The sequence below is a fragment of the Triturus cristatus genome, chromosome 3_1 (assembly GCF_964204655.1).
Source record: "Triturus cristatus chromosome 3_1, aTriCri1.1, whole genome shotgun sequence".
NCBI classification, from domain to species: domain Eukaryota; kingdom Metazoa; phylum Chordata; class Amphibia; order Caudata; family Salamandridae; genus Triturus; species Triturus cristatus.
Window position 1 is genome coordinate 454,895,415 of NC_140583.1, and position 17,725 is coordinate 454,913,139.

The 17,725-nt window shown below is 43.1% G+C and overlaps 1 pseudogene; it reads left to right on the top strand.

Moving 5' to 3' along the window:
- Positions 1–15,752: 15,752 nt before the first annotated feature.
- On the top strand, positions 15,753–17,380 carry LOC146860398 (LIM domain and actin-binding protein 1 pseudogene; annotated as a pseudogene).
- Positions 17,381–17,725: the final 345 nt, after the last annotated feature.

Sequence of the window (17,725 nt, forward strand, 5' to 3'; positions counted from 1 at the left end):
AGAGATATTATACAGGAGATGTTCATTCTGCTGTCAGTCCTGCTGTGTTTCCAAGGAGCCTCATGCATAATGTATGAGATTCGAACTAGGGGGAAATCCTGCGTTCTGAATGCAGTGTCGTATCTAGGTATAAGGTCAGCCCCTATGAACTGTTATGTATGTAATGTAGGGAAGAATATAGGTGAAAGGTTGCAATGTTACCTGCGCCAATATAGGGTACCCATATGGAATATAACACCCACTCCTCTTCCGACTGGACGACATATGTATATTATTACTGTACTACTAGGCTAACTAAATATTGGTTCCACAAAGCTTATAAAAACATCTCTTTAGCTAAAATGTTTAAAATGTCAGATTTTAAAACGTCTAAAAAAAAACTTTGCAAGCCAGAGCTCTAAAGTGTCTGTAGTTATAGTCCGCATCACTATAAGCATTAGAAAGCCATGTATGCCCAATAAATGAACGGTATGTCAATGTCAATTTTGATTCTGAGTTGCAAATCGAGCTTGTTTGAAAAGGGCGTATTTCTTCCAGCACATGGCGAGCTAAATGAGTATATTGTTTGTGTCCTGGCTGGTAGACGCAGCATTTCTATTGCTTACTTCCGCAGTAGATCGCCCCTGTAGCACCTCGCAGAGTACATCAATTGAGCACAGATGTTGTTTCACTCTGTCCGCAGCCGGTGCTGAGGCAGCCTGTGCGCTGTCCAAAGCCTGGGTGTCAGTGGAGGAGCTGGTGTAGATACCAACAGGTGCAGTTACTACCTGTGGTGGCTCAAGGAATGCCGCCATCAACATTGAAATACGCTGAGGACACTGCAGAATATGGGCCGTTATCGTGTCCAGTAGAGCATTCACGTCCTGTTGCGTACATAATGGGAGTGTCAAACAAAGGTCCAACACGCATTCTTCTCCGCAAAACAGGCATCGGAGGACAGGTAAGATGCAGTACATCCAGACTGGTCGAAATGACAAGAACCAAGATGCACTTAGTTCCCTTAGGGGAGGCGATCCTAGATGTTGTACCATGCGGTCACAGTATTTACGCTCCAGGAGTGCTTTCTCCATCTCCTTGGTGACTGGTACGTCCATTGCATAGCTGATAGAAAACAGAATACCTGCTATTAGGGTCAGGATTGGCAGAAGTCCTCCAAAGATGCTTCCGAATACAGAGTGTATGAAGTTTGGTATAACTCCAAGTACCGTCTGAAAGGTGCCTAGAAGTCCAGAAACTATGGTCTTAAATAGGTGAAATATGATTGTCGTATCAGACATGTTAAAGATATGATTGACCATTTCTCCAAAATAAAAAGGGCAGTTTGCATGGATAAGCGCCTGTATCTCTGCCAAAGACCTTTTGATCTGGAGATCAAAAGTCTCTCGAGCGGAGGTAAAGGGCACAGACTTCTGTAAAAGCATGGCTTTCATCCTGCTTAAGAGTATCAAACCGTATCAAAGAAACATTCAGTAAAGGCCAAAACGGCACTTCCCTGAGTGTATGTGTCAGTGGAAACAATACTTGCATACAACAAGTAACCCTGGAGCTCATCGTTACCAGATATGCGATGCCCGGGAGCATTCTGCAGCAGCTTTGACTGTTCAGCATCAAGTAACTCCCATTTGAAAGTATCCTGAATGCTGGAGTAATCACTGCAGCTGGGGCGCCCCCCAGATGGCAGGACAAGTTCGCTACAGAACCATTACAAGCCCCGTGCAGCATTATATTGACATATGAGTGATCCACTTAAAGCTCTCTCACAATTTGTGCCGCTTAGAAACACTTCACGATCCCAACTCCGGCATCGGAATCTGTATGGTGTTTCCCATGATTCCTTAATGTATTCCTTACCCATTTTTTCATATCTGCCTGCCTGCTTTTGTTCAAGGCAATACTGAAACTGAAAAGTAGTGACCGGTAGAGTTATGTGGCCATGGATTAGCCATTCAGTGGACGGTGATTCTGCCACTGTAAATGGTAACCTATCTAGTTTTTCGATACGCAGCATTGTATATTTTGTGCTATTTCTTTCTGTTTATCTGTTAGATTGTATTCAGAAAACAGAGACATGCTGTTGATAAAACGCAAAGATTGCAGCATCCAGCTTCACAACATAATAGAAAGTAATTGAGATTGCCCATGTTGAAATTTGGCTAAATCTTGTTCTAATGTGTCTATCACAGAAGATACAATGTTGTCAAAGGAATATATCCTGGAGGTCAATATAGTTAACCCATTGTCTACCACTGCTACAGATTTTTCTAGATTTATACGGTCTATTTCACGTAATCTCTCTGCGGCCTCTTGTTGGGATATCTTCCATATTTCATTATAGTCAGCAGAAATGCCAGCATAAATTAAACGTTTCTGACGTGGCTTAATGGGACCTAGTAAAAAATCCCTAAGATCCACCTCCTGTGATAGTTAGGATAAGTGTTGTTTCACCTGCGTGAGTGTTGAGGTTTTTAGCCAATCAAGTCACAACTTCCCAACACTGTAGGATGTCACTACCCCTGGATGTTCTCTTTGTACATAACGTGGAGCTGGCTTATGGATAGCGAACCCTTTGGTTTTACCCATGAATCTCGCCTGACAACTATTGGTGTCAGTGGGCCAAATCAACCATTTCTTCCAATTGGAGTCTGATCTGTTGTATTGTATAATGGCATCTATTGTAATCCCTTTTTGTGATGTTATGTTGCCCTCGGTGTGTGATGGATTTGGCAACCGAGGTGTGTTCAAGTCTTTGTTCTTGGCTAGTCCACGGCAAGACGTCTGTTGCACTGTCTCGTTCAAAAACATGATCTGTTGGGGGATGAGGCATGCTCTAAAGCTTCTGTCCCCTGAACTTGCCATTCCCTAGTACTCCAGACTGATTTTAAGTCTATGGTATCTTTCCATAAGTCGTAACCTTGTTCAGACAACTGGGCAATAATGGATGCAGAGTAGATCTGTTTGGTGTTTGTTAACATGTTTTTCTGTGCTGATGTTGGTGCAACCATATAATAATATGAGGCTGGGTCAGACATATTAAACCCTGAAAAATATGGAAACTTATGTGCAAATGTTTTTGACCTGCCTTTCGGTGGTGTTGGACAATGTTCCCACTGGTGGTAAGTGAACACAATTCTAGGATTAGCAGATTTATGCAAACATGATGACCATAATGTTGATAACTATACATTGTTCTGAAATCTGATGTGCTTTCAAATGTTTCAATATTCAAAAAGGCAGCAGTTTTTCCTAAATGAGACAACATGTTATTTACAGTCTCACAATCCCAATCATCAGAAAATGTACTTGAAGTAATGATATCACTTAATGATATTTTAACCCCTTCCCCGCTCATGACGGAACCACTCCGTCATGAGCCACGGTTGCGCTGCGCTCATGACGGAGCGGTTCCGTCATGCTGCGGCCGTTGGCCGCCGCTCCGCCCACGCGGCGCTAATTCCCCGCCTGTGCGGGCGATTAGCGCAGTGGGCGGAGACGTGACGGAACCACTCCGTCATGAGCACAGCTCAACCGTGGCTCGTGACGGAGCGGTTCCGTCACGAGCACAGCGCCACCGCGCTGCCCCCAAACCCCCCCCCCAGCACCGCGGCGGAATTCCTGCCGCGGCGAAGGGGTTAAATAAATGAGGAATTTTTCAAACTTTGTTCAGACCAAATAAATCAACCTTGTCCCAAACTACACCATCAGGTATAGGAACTGCTGTAATGTTCACTGATGACAAGTCTCTTTGTTTCCGGTGAGATGATTGGTGTGGTTTTAAACGTAAATTGACCTTTTGGGCTGCAGAGCTTTGTCGAAGGTATTTTCCATTAACAAGCATGCTAAAATCTATTACTAAGCCTAACCAGAAAAGAAAGAAAAGTATCCGGTGATTACCCATAGTTCTACCCAAGGTGACACCAGGTAAGTCTTTTTAAGAAAGTTTAGAAAGACTTTAACTTGCTACTTGCGTGATTTATCGACTGGCATTGTTTCAGGTTCACTTGGATCCAAAGAAAACATATCAAAGTTTATGAAGTAGCCAGACGCAGTTCGTTCAATTGTTGGTATTGCATCAAGATTTGTTGAAATCGTAGTTTGCTCTTGTCGAGGCATGTTGATGTAGACATCTGTATTTGGTCGAATAGAAATTTGTTTTAAATTTTGGTTACGAATATTAACTTCAAGTTGAAGAGGAACTAGTTTCATGGCATTGTTGCATAGTCCATCATTCCGTACACGATACCTTTTGAACGTGATGAGTCTTTCCATTTGAACTTCTTGAATTGTAGCGAGAGGAGGCTGTCTGCTACTTTGCAGCCCACGTGGCCTACTACTCAATATGGGCCACATAGTGTGGCTTGATTAGGTCGATTGAGACAAATCTTTTCTCCTTTTTTCTGGCAAGAGGCAGTAGAAGTACAGTTCTTGTTCCTTCAACTGCTAGGAGCTGTACAGGCTTTCTGTATTATGGCCCAAATTCTTTCTTGTCTGCTATTTTCTCTCTGACCAGATCCCAGACTTTTGGGGTCCAGACAGGTCTTGCCGTGACGGATTTCACTTCCCCAGCGGCGGTCTGCTTCAGGTGGACATTACTTTGCTGTGTCCTGGATTCATTTAGATCCTGTAAAACAGCCAAATGATCATGGGTGTTAAAAGTCTTTTCATCCGCCACTGCGCCTTCACAATCAAGATCAGGTACCCGCATTCTTGTCCCAAATAGGACCTCATATGAAGTGACCCCCACTAGAGAACTTCTTGGCATGTTGTTCAAAGCTTGCTGCACTCCATACAGATGTTTTACCCAACTTTCCCCTGTGCCTAATACTCTAGCTGTTAAAGACTGCTTTAAGTCCAGGTTTTTTCTCTCCACGACCGAATTTCCCTCGGGATGGTAAGAGAGGAGTACCGTAATGCTACACCCAATCCTCGCTTCGCCTCTTTGTAAGCCCAAAAGCTAAATGCAGGGCCCTGGTCAGAATGTAATGTGTCAATTGCGTATGTCCCTGTAAAGACTCGCAAATCTTTTATAACAGTTTGAGCGTCGGCCGAGCACTGAGGCCACACCCATAGGAATCTTGAGCAGGAATCCACTGGAACCATGATATACCTGTAAGCCCCATCTCTTTTTAAGGGGCCTCAGTCGTCCAAATAAACACACGCTAGTGGCTTGTCAGATATTAATAATGGTGTCTGCGCTGGACGTGTTACGGTGGAATCTTTCATCTGCTGGCAGATGTCGCATTTCAAAACATAGTCCTTAGTCTGCTTCATTAACCCAGCCACCAATAGCATTGTTTCAACAAAGAAACAGTCGCCGTAACTCCTTTATGTGCAGAACCTATCGCTTCATATGCTGCTAGATATAAACCTAACCTATACTCTAAACAGACGGACACGTCCCCACCTGAGATACACCAATATTTAGATGACATTGCCATTGCGTGGCTGTCCGATGAACATCATGAATACTTCTGCCACCATATCACAGAGGATGAGATAAAAGAGGCAATCATTTCTCTCCCAAACAATAAGGCCCCTGGTATGGATGGGCTACCTGGGGAGTTCTATAAAGAATACAGAGACCTACTAATTCCACACCAGGCTGAGATGTATGAGGAGGTCTATGAAGATGGTATGTTACCAAAAACCTTGCGTGAGGCGCTGCTGATTACTCTCCCCAAACCAGACAAAGACCCAGTAAAGTGCAAATCTTATCGCCCCCTGTCATTAATAAACATAGACGCTAAAGTATTAGCAAAAATTATTGCATCATGGCTACAGCCTCTGATGTGTAATCTGGTTTTGCCAGATCAAGCTGGCTTTATACCAACAAGGTCCACAATGCAAAATTTGAGGACTATATTTGCGATGTTTCACCACCTAGATCCAGATTTGCCAGCATCTGGGGCCCTGTTAGATGCAGTGCAAGCTTTTGATTCAGTGGAATGGTCATTTATGTTTACGGTAATGCGCAGAATGGGTTTTCCTGAACCGTTCTTGTGCTGGATAACACTAATGTATAAGGGAACCGAGTGCACGAATAAGAGTCAAAGGTAATACATCAGACCCGATCAGTATAGAACGTGGGACGCGGCAAGGATGCCCGCTCTTGCCGCTTCTGTTTACACTAGCGTTAGAACCTCTGGCATGTAAAATACAGCAAAAACTTGCAGCCACTGCACTGCAATTCCAGCTCCGGCCAATCAGCATATCATTGTATGCTGATGACATGGTCCTCTATACAGGATACCAGGACACCAACGTAAACACTCCGTCATGAGCACAGCTCAACTGTGGCTCGTGACGGAGCGGTTCCGTCACGAGCACAGCGCCACCGCGCTGCCCCCAAACCCCCCCCCAGCGCCGCGGCGGAATTCCTGCCGCGGCGAAGGGGTTAAATAAATGAGGAATTTTTCAAACTTTGTTCGGACCAAATAAATCAACCTTGTCCCAAACTACACCATCAGGTATAGGAACTGCTGTAATGTTCACTGATGACAAGTCTCTTTGTTTCCGGTGAGATGATTGGTGTGGTTTTAAACGTAAATTGACCTTTTGGGCTGCAGAGCTTTGTCGAAGGTATTTTCCATTAACAAGCATGCTAAAAACTATTACTAAGCCTAACCAGAAAAGAAAGAAAAGTATCCGGTGATTACCCATAGTTCTACCCAAGGTGACACCAGGTAAGTCTTTTTAAGAAAGTTCAGAAAGACTTTAACTTGCTACTTGCGTGATTTTTCGACTGGCATTGTTTCAGGTTCACTTGGATCCAAAGAAAACATATCAAAGTTTATGAAGTAGCCAGACGCAGTTCGTTCAATTGTTGGTATTGCATCAAGATTTGTTGAAATCGTAGTTTGCTCTTGTCGAGGCATGTTGATGTAGACATCTGTATTTGGTCGAATAGAAATTTGTTTTAAATTTTGGTTACGAATATTAACTTCAAGTTGAAGAGGAACTAGTTTCATGGCATTGTTGCATAGTCCATCATTCCGTACACGATACCTTTTGAACGTGATGAGTCTTTCCATTTGAACTTCTTGAATTGTAGCGAGAGGAGGCTGTCTGCTACTTTGCAGCCCACGTGGCCTACTACTCAATATGGGCCACATAGTGTGGCTTGATTAGGTCGATTGAGACAAATCTTTTCTCCTTTTTTCCAGCAAGAGGCAGTAGAAGTACAGTTCTTGTTCCTTCAACTGCTAGGACCTGTACAGGCTTTCTGTATTATGGCCCAAATTCTTTCTTGTCTGCTATTTTCTCTCTGACCAGATCCCAGACTTTTGGCATCCAGACAGGTCTTGCCGTGACTGATTTCACTTCCCCAGCGGCGGTCTGCTTCAGGTAGACATTACTTTGCTGTGTCCTGGATTCATTTAGATCCTGTAAAACAGCCAAATGATCATGGGTGTTAAAAGGCTTTTCATCCGCCACTGCGCCTTCACAATCAAGATCAGGTACCCGCATTCTTGTCCCAAATAGGACCTCATATAGAGTGACCCCCACTAGAGAACTTCTTGGCATGTTGTTCAAAGCTTGCTGCACTCCATACAGATGTTTTACCCAACTTTCCCCTGTGCCTAATACTCTAGCTGTTAAAGACTGCTTTAAGTCCAGGTTTTTTCTCTCCACGACCGAATTTCCCTCGGGATGGTAAGAGAGGAGTACCGTAATGCTACACCCAATCCTCGCTTCGCCTCTTTGTAAGCCCAAAAGCTAAATGCAGCGCCCTGGTCAGAATGGGGGAACAACCTTTACAACGCAACTTTTACAACGCACTACACTTACAACGCATTTTTTACAACGCAAAATCCATTACAACGCACTACACTTACAACGCATGACACTACAACGCATTTTTAAAAACTACCTTTACAACGCATTCCATTACAACGCCTACCATTACAACGCATAATATTACACTACACTATCCAACACTTACCCTACTGTTGCACCCCCTGGAGTTAGAATAGTAATTTTTACCCCTATACTATCCAACACTTACCCTACTGTTGCACCCCCTGGAGTTAGAATAGTAATTTTTACCCCTATACTATCCAACACTTACCCTACTGTTGCACCCCCTGGAGTTAGAATAGTAATTTTTACCCCTATACTATCCAACACTTACCCTACTGTTGCACCCCCTGGAGTTAGAATAGTAATTTTTACCCCTATACTATCCAACACTTACCCTACTGTTGCACCCCCTGGAGTTAGAATAGTAATTTTTACCCCTATACTATCCAACACTTACCCTACTGTTGCACCCCCTGGAGTTAGAATAGTAATTTTTACCCCTATACTATCCAACACTTACCATACTGTTGCACCCCCTGGAGTTAGAATAGTAATTTTTACCCCTATACTATCCAACACTTACCCTATTGTTGCACCCCCTGGAGTTAGAATAGCAATTTTTACCCCTATACTATCCAACACTTACTCTACTGTTGCACCCCCTGGAGTTAGAATAGCAATTTTTACCCCTATACTATCCAACACTTTCCCTACTGTTGCACCCCCTGGAGTTAGAATAGCAATTTTTACCCCTATACTATCCAACACTTACTCTACTGTTGCACCCCCTGGAGTTAGAATAGCAATTTTTACCCCTATACTATCCAACACTTACCCTACTGTTGCACCCCCTGGAGTTAGAATAGTAATTTTTACCCCTATACTATCCAACACTTACCCTACTGTTGCACCCCCTGGAGTTAGAATAGTAATTTTTACCCCTATACTATCCAACACTTACCCTACTGTTGCACCCCCTGGAGTTAGAAAAGTAATTTTTACCCCTATACTATCTAATACTTACCTTAAATGCAATTTACTATTATGCGTTGTAATGGTATGCGTTGTAAAGGTAGTTTTTAAAAATGCGTTGTAGTGTCATGCGTTGTAAGTGTAGTGCGTTGTAATGGATTTTGCGTTGTAAAAAATGCGTTGTAAGTGCATGCGTTGTAAAAGTGTGCGTTGTAACGACATACATCCGTCAGAATGTAATGTGTCAATTGTGTATGTCCCTATAAAGACTCACAAATCTTTTATAACAGTTTGAGCGTCGGCCGAGCACTGGGGCCACACCCATAGGAATCTTGAGCAGGAATCCACTGGAACCATGATATACCTGTAAGCCCCATCTCTTTTTAAGGGGCCTCAGTCGTCCAAATAAACACACGCTAGTGGCTTGTCAGATATTAATAATGGTGTCTGCGCTGGACGTGTTACGGTGGAATCTTTCATCTGCTGGCAGATGTCGCATTTCAAAACATAGTCCTTAGTCTGCTTCATTAACCCAGCCACCAATAGCATTGTTTCAACAAAGAAACAGTCGCCGTAACTCCTTTATGTGCAGAACCTATTGCTTCATATGCTGCTAGATATAAACCTAACCTACGATCCATGTTTGGAATTAATCTATCCCCCACTCCAGGAATCTGAGCAAATAGAATGTTATTGGCATCTAACTTGTAGAAGTACTTGATTGGAAACTTTTTTGGTAATGCTTTGCTGTTTTTGCGTGAAGCAATGACAGCCACCATAATCTCACTGTCTATTCTCGTTTTAGAACGAGTGATATCAGCTACGGAAGCCGTGCGTACAGCCCCCTCTGCGGCTTAATCAGCCAATGAATTCCCTTCAACGTGAACGCCATCACGCTGATGAGTCAGTGCATATATCATGTGAGCCCTCGGTAGTCCGGATTTCAACTCCACTACTTGTTCCCATTGCGTTTTATGCTTAATTGTGCCACCTTTTGCATTGTTGATCTTGTTTTGAACCCAGTGCTGCAAATATTCATTATATTGTTATGTCTTATATAGAGGCCCTAATATAGGCATGATTCTAGATGCCCTTATAAAGGCATGATCTTTCACCTACAATAGTTCCCTACACTGCACAATAACGAGCTATGAGGATTGAACCTTATCTGGTTTCAGTTCTGGGTGCAGAAGGAGGGTTTTTCCCTGAACAAAGGCCTCCTATAACATCTCCGATGGGCTCATACATTATGTATGAGCATTCATGAGGGTTCTTGGAAACGAAGCAGAAACTACATCACTTGTATAATATCTATATATGAGGTTCATCCCTTATGTCTTCCTCAGTCCGACAATGACCCATACAAAACATACTTTCGGGTATAGATATACCACATTTTGCCAAGATATGGCAGAGGGAACCGAGACTTCCAGGCTGACACACTGACCAGAGACGCTGAGGCTCCTGCATGAAGACGCTCCAGCTGACAGTGGTCTGAACATCCCGTACGGGGTGTCTAACTCGAGACCAAGAAGGGCTCCGACATTTCTCATACTTCAGGTAATGGGGTTCGACTAAATCCTAGAAGGATTCCTGGCTTTTACACCTACTCATATGCTAAGTACACTTAGGTACATCTAGATAGGCATCGTAGGAGTACGCACACTTTTATCATGCATTTTATATTCATGTATTTGTTCTTGCTGGTTGCACAATGGTAGAACTGTACTATCCGTTTATACTCATAGTACATCTATTCATATATCTCTGCTTCTGTCTAATGGTTGTTACAGCTCATATATTCTACACGAGAATAACAACTGTTCCATAAACCTTTTATTGAAACGCCCAGACTGTTTATTCTGTGTACCTCTGAGATAAAGTAAACGAGCACGAGTGACTGAGCAAAAAATAGTACATTGTTTCCATGATCTTGAGGGATCAGGGTTGTCATGTTCTGAGGCTGCCAGAAACAAATCTCTCCCCGATAAGAGGAGACACTAGTGGCACTGTGAGATAGCATATATGCAAACAGGCTAACATACTCAGTGGGGGTGCTCAGAGTTAGTCTACCACCAATCCTACAGTTATGTTATCAAAACGCGCATGTCCTGCATGGTTGCTATAGGAGCTGCACAACATGGCGGCAACAGTAGAATCTGAGTAGTTTAGTCATGCTAATTCTCAGAGACCCCTACTCACAAACACCAGAGATGTCTGGAGTGGGTGGGCACAAACTCCGCCACAGCTGAGTAGGTGAAATATCCTATTTATTAGCTGCTGGTTAATCAAACTTGACAGGACATAGTGTTCCTAAATTGTGCATAACACCTTATCTTAGTTCCCTTGAACAAACTTCTTCGTTTCAAAATGACTGAGACTGGGGCTGAAAATAACGTAGTTATAGATCTGCACCTCTCAGGAGAGGAGGTGGATAGAATTCTCATTCCACCTAAATTCAGATGTACTATCACCCTGAAACTACTAGAACATGGTTTAACACCTAGGGGTGGCTTAGTAGATGTTGTGATTGAGGCACACAAATCAAACAAAACAGAGGTATTCTATTTGTGGGTTACATTCCCAAAAGCAGATGCTAGAACACACACATTTCACTCTTATACAGTGGGAGATGCACCAGCAGAATATGGTCCCTGTGAGGACATAGAGGTTCCACTCACGTACCAGGAACATTTTTACTGGTTTAAAGGCGCCCTACCCCACATAAGAAACAGAGTAAAATTAGGCCCGCTCGGAGGAGACGGGGCAAGATGGCCCGTACTAGCAGGCTACACACCGCATCCTGACATTGATACAATGCCACAACATGACTTACTTACACAACACATGGATCTAATTAGAATCTACAGAAACTTGACTCAATACGTCATGAGGACTTTCACAGTCCAACCAACAACAGTTAGAACTAATGGTACTCAATCCCAGGGTATACCAACTAACATAACTCCACAAACATTATACACGGTAATGGGCAAAATGCCCACGAAACGTGATCAAATACCATTCTGGGTAGCTCAGAAAATAACTCAGCTTGAAGCTGTATTTCCAAATACTACTGCGCTTGAAAAACACAGAATGTTAAAAATCTGCTTCCCCATGTGGATAACACCACAGTTAGAGGATTGTACCACTTGGGGTATAGTCTTTGCTGCCATATTTACCAGAACTCATGGTATTCCTTCATTAACGGTGATACCTGATGTTTTGAGACAAATACAGAATGAGTACGGAGCACAGCCTGCTCTGAACTTAAAGATGAAGTAATTAAATAACTACGAACAGGTATCAGCCATAATATTGGCGAATATTAAAGGGGAAGCAGCGTCAGTGGCAATCTGCAAAAGGCTAAGGGAGTTCGATCCTTTAGTTCAACCACAAGAACTACCCAAATTAATTTAAACTGCATACGCAGAACTACCCAAATTAATTTAAACTGCATACGCAGAATTAGGCAGAGACAGTTTGGGTGGGAAAGCTTTAAAACCACAACTGATGAGCAGTCCTGAAAAGACACCTGCTTCTTCTAAAAAGAAGTGGGATAATAAAAAACAAAACTTTACAGAAAAGAGATCTCAAATCCAGAGGTAGATCTCCTCCACAGGAGCCCTCTGAAAAGAGGTACAACCTTAGGAATAGGGATAATATTAAGAAACCTGACAGGTATCAGGATACTGATACACGTTCCTCTCATTCCTTTCAGGGCTCGATGAAAACTTCAGAGAGAGAAGGACGGTCAGAACACAGAAGAGCGTACAAAGTCCAGAGACAAGCAACACACTCATGACTATACTTCCTAAAAAGAAGACAAGCCGAAATCAAAACCTCAATTTAAGAAAAATAAAGTTGTAGGTCTGAAGATCAGACATGCCCAGAATACTGAGGACGCAGCTTCTGAACAGGGAATTGGCTCAGACGATGCTAGACAGTGTGGCAGAAGTAACAATAGCTCGCCAGAACCTGAAGGAATTTCTAGTGACAGCAGACTTGAAGGATTACATCAATGTGGAAACACCAGACACAAAGGTGAGCGTCCCACATAGGTTACACGAGATAACACTCCAAATGGAGCGGGACAAGCCCAGGAAAGTTAAGGGTCTCTTTTGGGAAAATCTGTCATCTGGGTATGACATCCGATTAGCAGAACAAGATTGGCCGCCATCATTCGTTATGGAGTGCCCAAGTTTAAAAAATGTAATTTTTTCATCTTTTTCCGACCTCGTTCCCATACATCTTAAACATGCATATGCACAGGAGTGGGCAGTAGCCCTAGCTCCAGCATTGTATAAAAATCATGCAGGGTAGTCAACCCACCACGTAATCCTGTTAAAAGCTTCACCAAATGCTCAGAGGCAATACCCTATAAAGTAAGTAGCTAAAAAACAGGTCAGGGAGATCTTAGATCAACTTGAATACCAAGGGGTGATCGAAAATTGCACCTCACCAATGAACAATCCTTTGTTTCCCGTATCAAAACCAGATAATTCATATCGTCTAGTTTTAGATTACAGAAATTTAAACACTTGCACAAAGACATTTGCTGTCCAAAACGCACATAGTGCCGCATTGATGAATAACATCATGCGGAAAAAATACAAGACAACACTTGATATCTCAAATGGATTTTTCTGTCAAAATAGTCAAAATGTAGCGCCTGAAAGCAGGTATTTGACTGCATTCTCAGCGTTAGGTTCACAGCAACAATTTTGTCAACTCCCCCAATGGTATAGGAATAGCCCCGGGGTATTTTCAGCAAGGGTAACTGAGTTACTCCAAAATTTTGATGAGGAAGCATTGTCCTATGTGGATGATATTTATCTGACGGACAATGACATAATGAGGCACTTGACAGAGTGAGCACCACTATTATGGGATTCGCTTCTGAGGGCTACTAATTTAACTTAAAAAAATTACAAATAGCCCACCTCAGTGTCCTATTTTTAGGATATGAGCTCTCAAGTGAAGGAAAAAGTCTGGCAGCTAACTTTTTAGAAAAGTGTGCGCTGCTCTAACCTCCAAAAAGATTTAAAAACTTACAATCAATACTGGGATTCCTAAATTTTGGCAGAACATACATTTTGGATTATGCAGAAAAAGTAAAACCTTTCTACGACTTAATAAAACCAGATTTTTCAGTTAGACATTGGACACAGGAACATTCAAATATCCTACGTTCACTACAAGAAGACATGATTGCTTCCAAACACTTACAGACACACGTAAACGTGCGCAACTTGGTGATCCGTTTAATAGCGGGTCAATGTGGGTACACTTACTTAACCTTCAATGAAGGCGAAACGGTACTGATCACGTACAAATCATACCTGTACACAAACGCAGAAATGCGTTTCACTTCAACATAAAAAATACTGACAGCTGTTCAAACCGCTGTAGCAAGAGAAAGAGCACTGGCTCAGGGGAAACGCATAATTGTCATAACCCCGGTACAGGCTTTAGAGGCTGTTACGAAGGCTAGCATTCCAAATGCGAAAGTCTTACATCTGAGATGGATACAATGGGCTAATTCTCTTACTGCAACGGACGTTGAATACAGATTTGATCCAAGTTTAAAAACACAAGCATTCCTGCAATACGAACAAGAATATTCTCTACCTAATGAAATATTGCCTCTAGATCAGTATGAATACATAATTTATTGACGGATCTGCGCAACCGGCCATAGGAAATAAACAGCATACAGCGCAGCATGCACAATCGTTAAAGGTCGCATGCAGGATGGAAAGTTCTATCCAAGTTACACAAAAACGCAATCTCTAGGAGTCTGCACAGCTCATTTGGCAGAACAAAAAGCACTGATACTGGCACTTGTAAATACGAATCACTAATTCCTAACACTAATTGTGTGTGATTCCTTTTACTGTGTACACAAGTACTTACATCATTGGGAACTATTTGGGTTTAAAGATGCAAAAGGTGGCACAATTAAGCATACAATGCTATGGGAACAGGTAGTGGAGTTGAAAAACAAACTACCAAGGGCTCACGGGATCCATACACTGAGTCATTAACGTGATGGCGTTCACGTTGAAGGGAATTCATTGGCTGATGAAGCCGCAAAGGGGGCTGTACGCACGGCTTCCGTAGCTGCAATCACTCGCTCTAAAAAGAGAATAGACGGTGATATTATGGTAGCTGTCATCGCTTCACGCAAAGGCAGCATAGCAGTACCTAAAAAGTTTCCACTCAAATACTCCTACAAGTTAGATGCACAAAACATTCCATATGCTCAGATTCCTGGAGTGGGGGATAGGGAAATACCAAATGTGGTTCGTAGGCAATGTTTAATACTAGCAGCACACAAGGGTTTGGGCTCTGCGCACACAGGCGTTACAGCGACCATTTCTTTATTGAAACCGCGCTACTGGTGGCTAGGACTAACCAAACAAATGAAAGATTATGTCTTGAAATGTGACATCTGTCAGCAAATTAAGGGGTCCACTTTTACACGCTCGGCACAGACTCCACTGTTTAAATCTGACAAACCTCTTGCATGTGTGTACTTGGACCACTGCGACCCCATACAATCTGATGAGGCTAAAAAAGATATCATGGTTGCAGTGGATTCATGCTCCAGATTCCTATGGGTTTGGCCTCAGCGCTCAGCTGATGCTCCAACTGTTATAAAAGATTTGCGAGTCTTTATAGGGACAGACGCAGTTGGCACGTTATAGTCTGACCGTGGCCCGGCGTTTAGCTCTCGGGCTTACAAAGAGGCCATGGAAAGTATGGGCGTAGCATTGCAGTACTCCTCTCTGTACTATCCTGAGGGAAATTTGGTTGTGGAGAGGAAAAACCGGGACTTAAAGCAATCTTTAACAGCTAGAGTATAAGGCAAGGGTGTTAGTTGTGTCAATCACTTATATGGGGCTCAGAGAGCACTTAACAACCAGCCAAGAAGTTCTCTAGGGGGTATCTCTCCATATGAGGCCCTTTTTGGGACGAGAATGTTGGTACCAGATCTTGATTGTGAAGGCTCAGTGGCGGATAAGAAATCATTTGATATCCATGATCGTTTGGCTATTCAACCTTCCAAGGCGAGCTCATTGCCAGGCTTTGGTGGTGAACATCTTAACAAGGACAGCGTGCAGCAGGGATCTGAATGATCTCACCCTTCTGGCGATCAGGAAAATGTCTTTGTATTGGAGAATGGGCCTTCTGCTTGCAGGAATGCCACAGATCACAGTAGCTCAAGCAAAGGTGAACAACTGAAGTCTCCAGGCTTACACCCACAAGACCCTTAATTTCTGGAGGCCAGCCAGCCAAAGATCACTCCTCCCAAAGTAATCAAGAAATTCCTGTTGCCTGACAGGGAGATCTGTGTTGAGTGCCAGAAGACTATATACCCGATGGAACGACTGTATGCCAACCGGCAAGTGTTTCACAACAGCTGCTTCCGTTGTTCACACTGTAGCAGCAAGCTCAGCCTTGCGAATTATGCCTCGCTCCATGGAAATATCTACTGCAAGACTCATTTCAACCAGCTCTTCAAATCGAAGGGAAACTATGATGAAGGCTTTGGACACAAGCAGCACAAAGAACTGTGGACCGGCAAAAGCAAAAATGAAGATGCTTCTGAGAATCCTGCCTGTGCTGAATGTGAAATCAAAAGCTCTCATAATCCTGGGGTGGAGGATGCTCCTATTGCAAAAGTGGGTGTTTTAGCTGCATCCATGAAAGCAAAGGCAGCTGTGTCAGCAGAAAAGGAAAAGCAACCGGAGACCAAAAAGCTGCGGATTGCATGGCCCCCACCACCAGAGCCCACCAGTCCAGGAAGCACCTCTGATGAGGGTATCAAAGTGTTCAAACCTAATTAGCCTTCAAGAGATGAGATACTCAAGGAAGATGTCAAGGAAGACGGAGACCTGAAGAAGCTGCGAAGAAGCTCCTCCCCTGAAGAAAGATGTTGACCCTTCACTGTAGCAGGTGGTCTAAAGCCAGTGGTGACCGTGCATAACCGCAAGGACCCAGAGAGGGAAAGCTTGTCTTCAGACGGTAAGAAAGCTAGGAGCCTATCTGGGGATGAAGAAGACAACATAAAACATCTAAACAGAGAAAAGATAGGAAAAGAAGAAAGGAATGTTGCCACTTTGAAAGTTGAGAACCATAAAGAAGTTGCAGCAATAACTGCACTAGATGTACAACAAGGAGGGGAGAGTCATCAAATCAAAGATGAGAATCTTCTGGCAAATGGAGAAGTGTTTGGGAACTACAGTGTGGAGACAGCCCTTGCGTGAATCTGAATAAGTCACCCAGTAAGCCTTCTTCACATGAAAGTACAGAAGATGGGTCCACCAAGGAGTTATCCCCAAGTCAGGATCGCAGATCCCAAGATATTGGCTTCTGGGAAGGTGAAGACAGTGAAGAATTATCCCTAGAAGAACTCATTAAAAGCAATAGGTCTTATGAAGATGATGATGATAATGACGAGGTGGAAGAGTTATTCCATATTGCATTAGAATGGTGCAGGGTGCTGATTGGGCCTTATGTTTGTGTTCCTGGTCTCTTTCTTTGTGAACACAGTGCTTTTTTTAATTTCCACCAGCAGACGGACCAATTGAGTTCATGCGTTTAAATCCTTTGGTATATAGGGTTCAACCTCAATTGAACATCTGCCTAGCAGCATTGAACTGGGTGCCGGTGGTTTGAACAGTTTCGAGATAGGCTGCTTGCTTTGGTGCCATGAACTGCCTAGTATGGTCAACCCATCACCTGTGGCTCCCAAGCCAGATTTGCAGCCGCAAAGTGCTCCTCGTGTAACGGGTCTTAAAATCTCATTGGGGGTTTGCTGTTCAACATCAGAGACAAGAGATTGTTTTCCTTTTGGGAAGAATGATCACAGTTCAAAAACGACATTGAATAAGCTTCTAGGAGTTGTCAAAATTATGCAACAATCTTGTGCCCTTTATTGTGCGCTCCT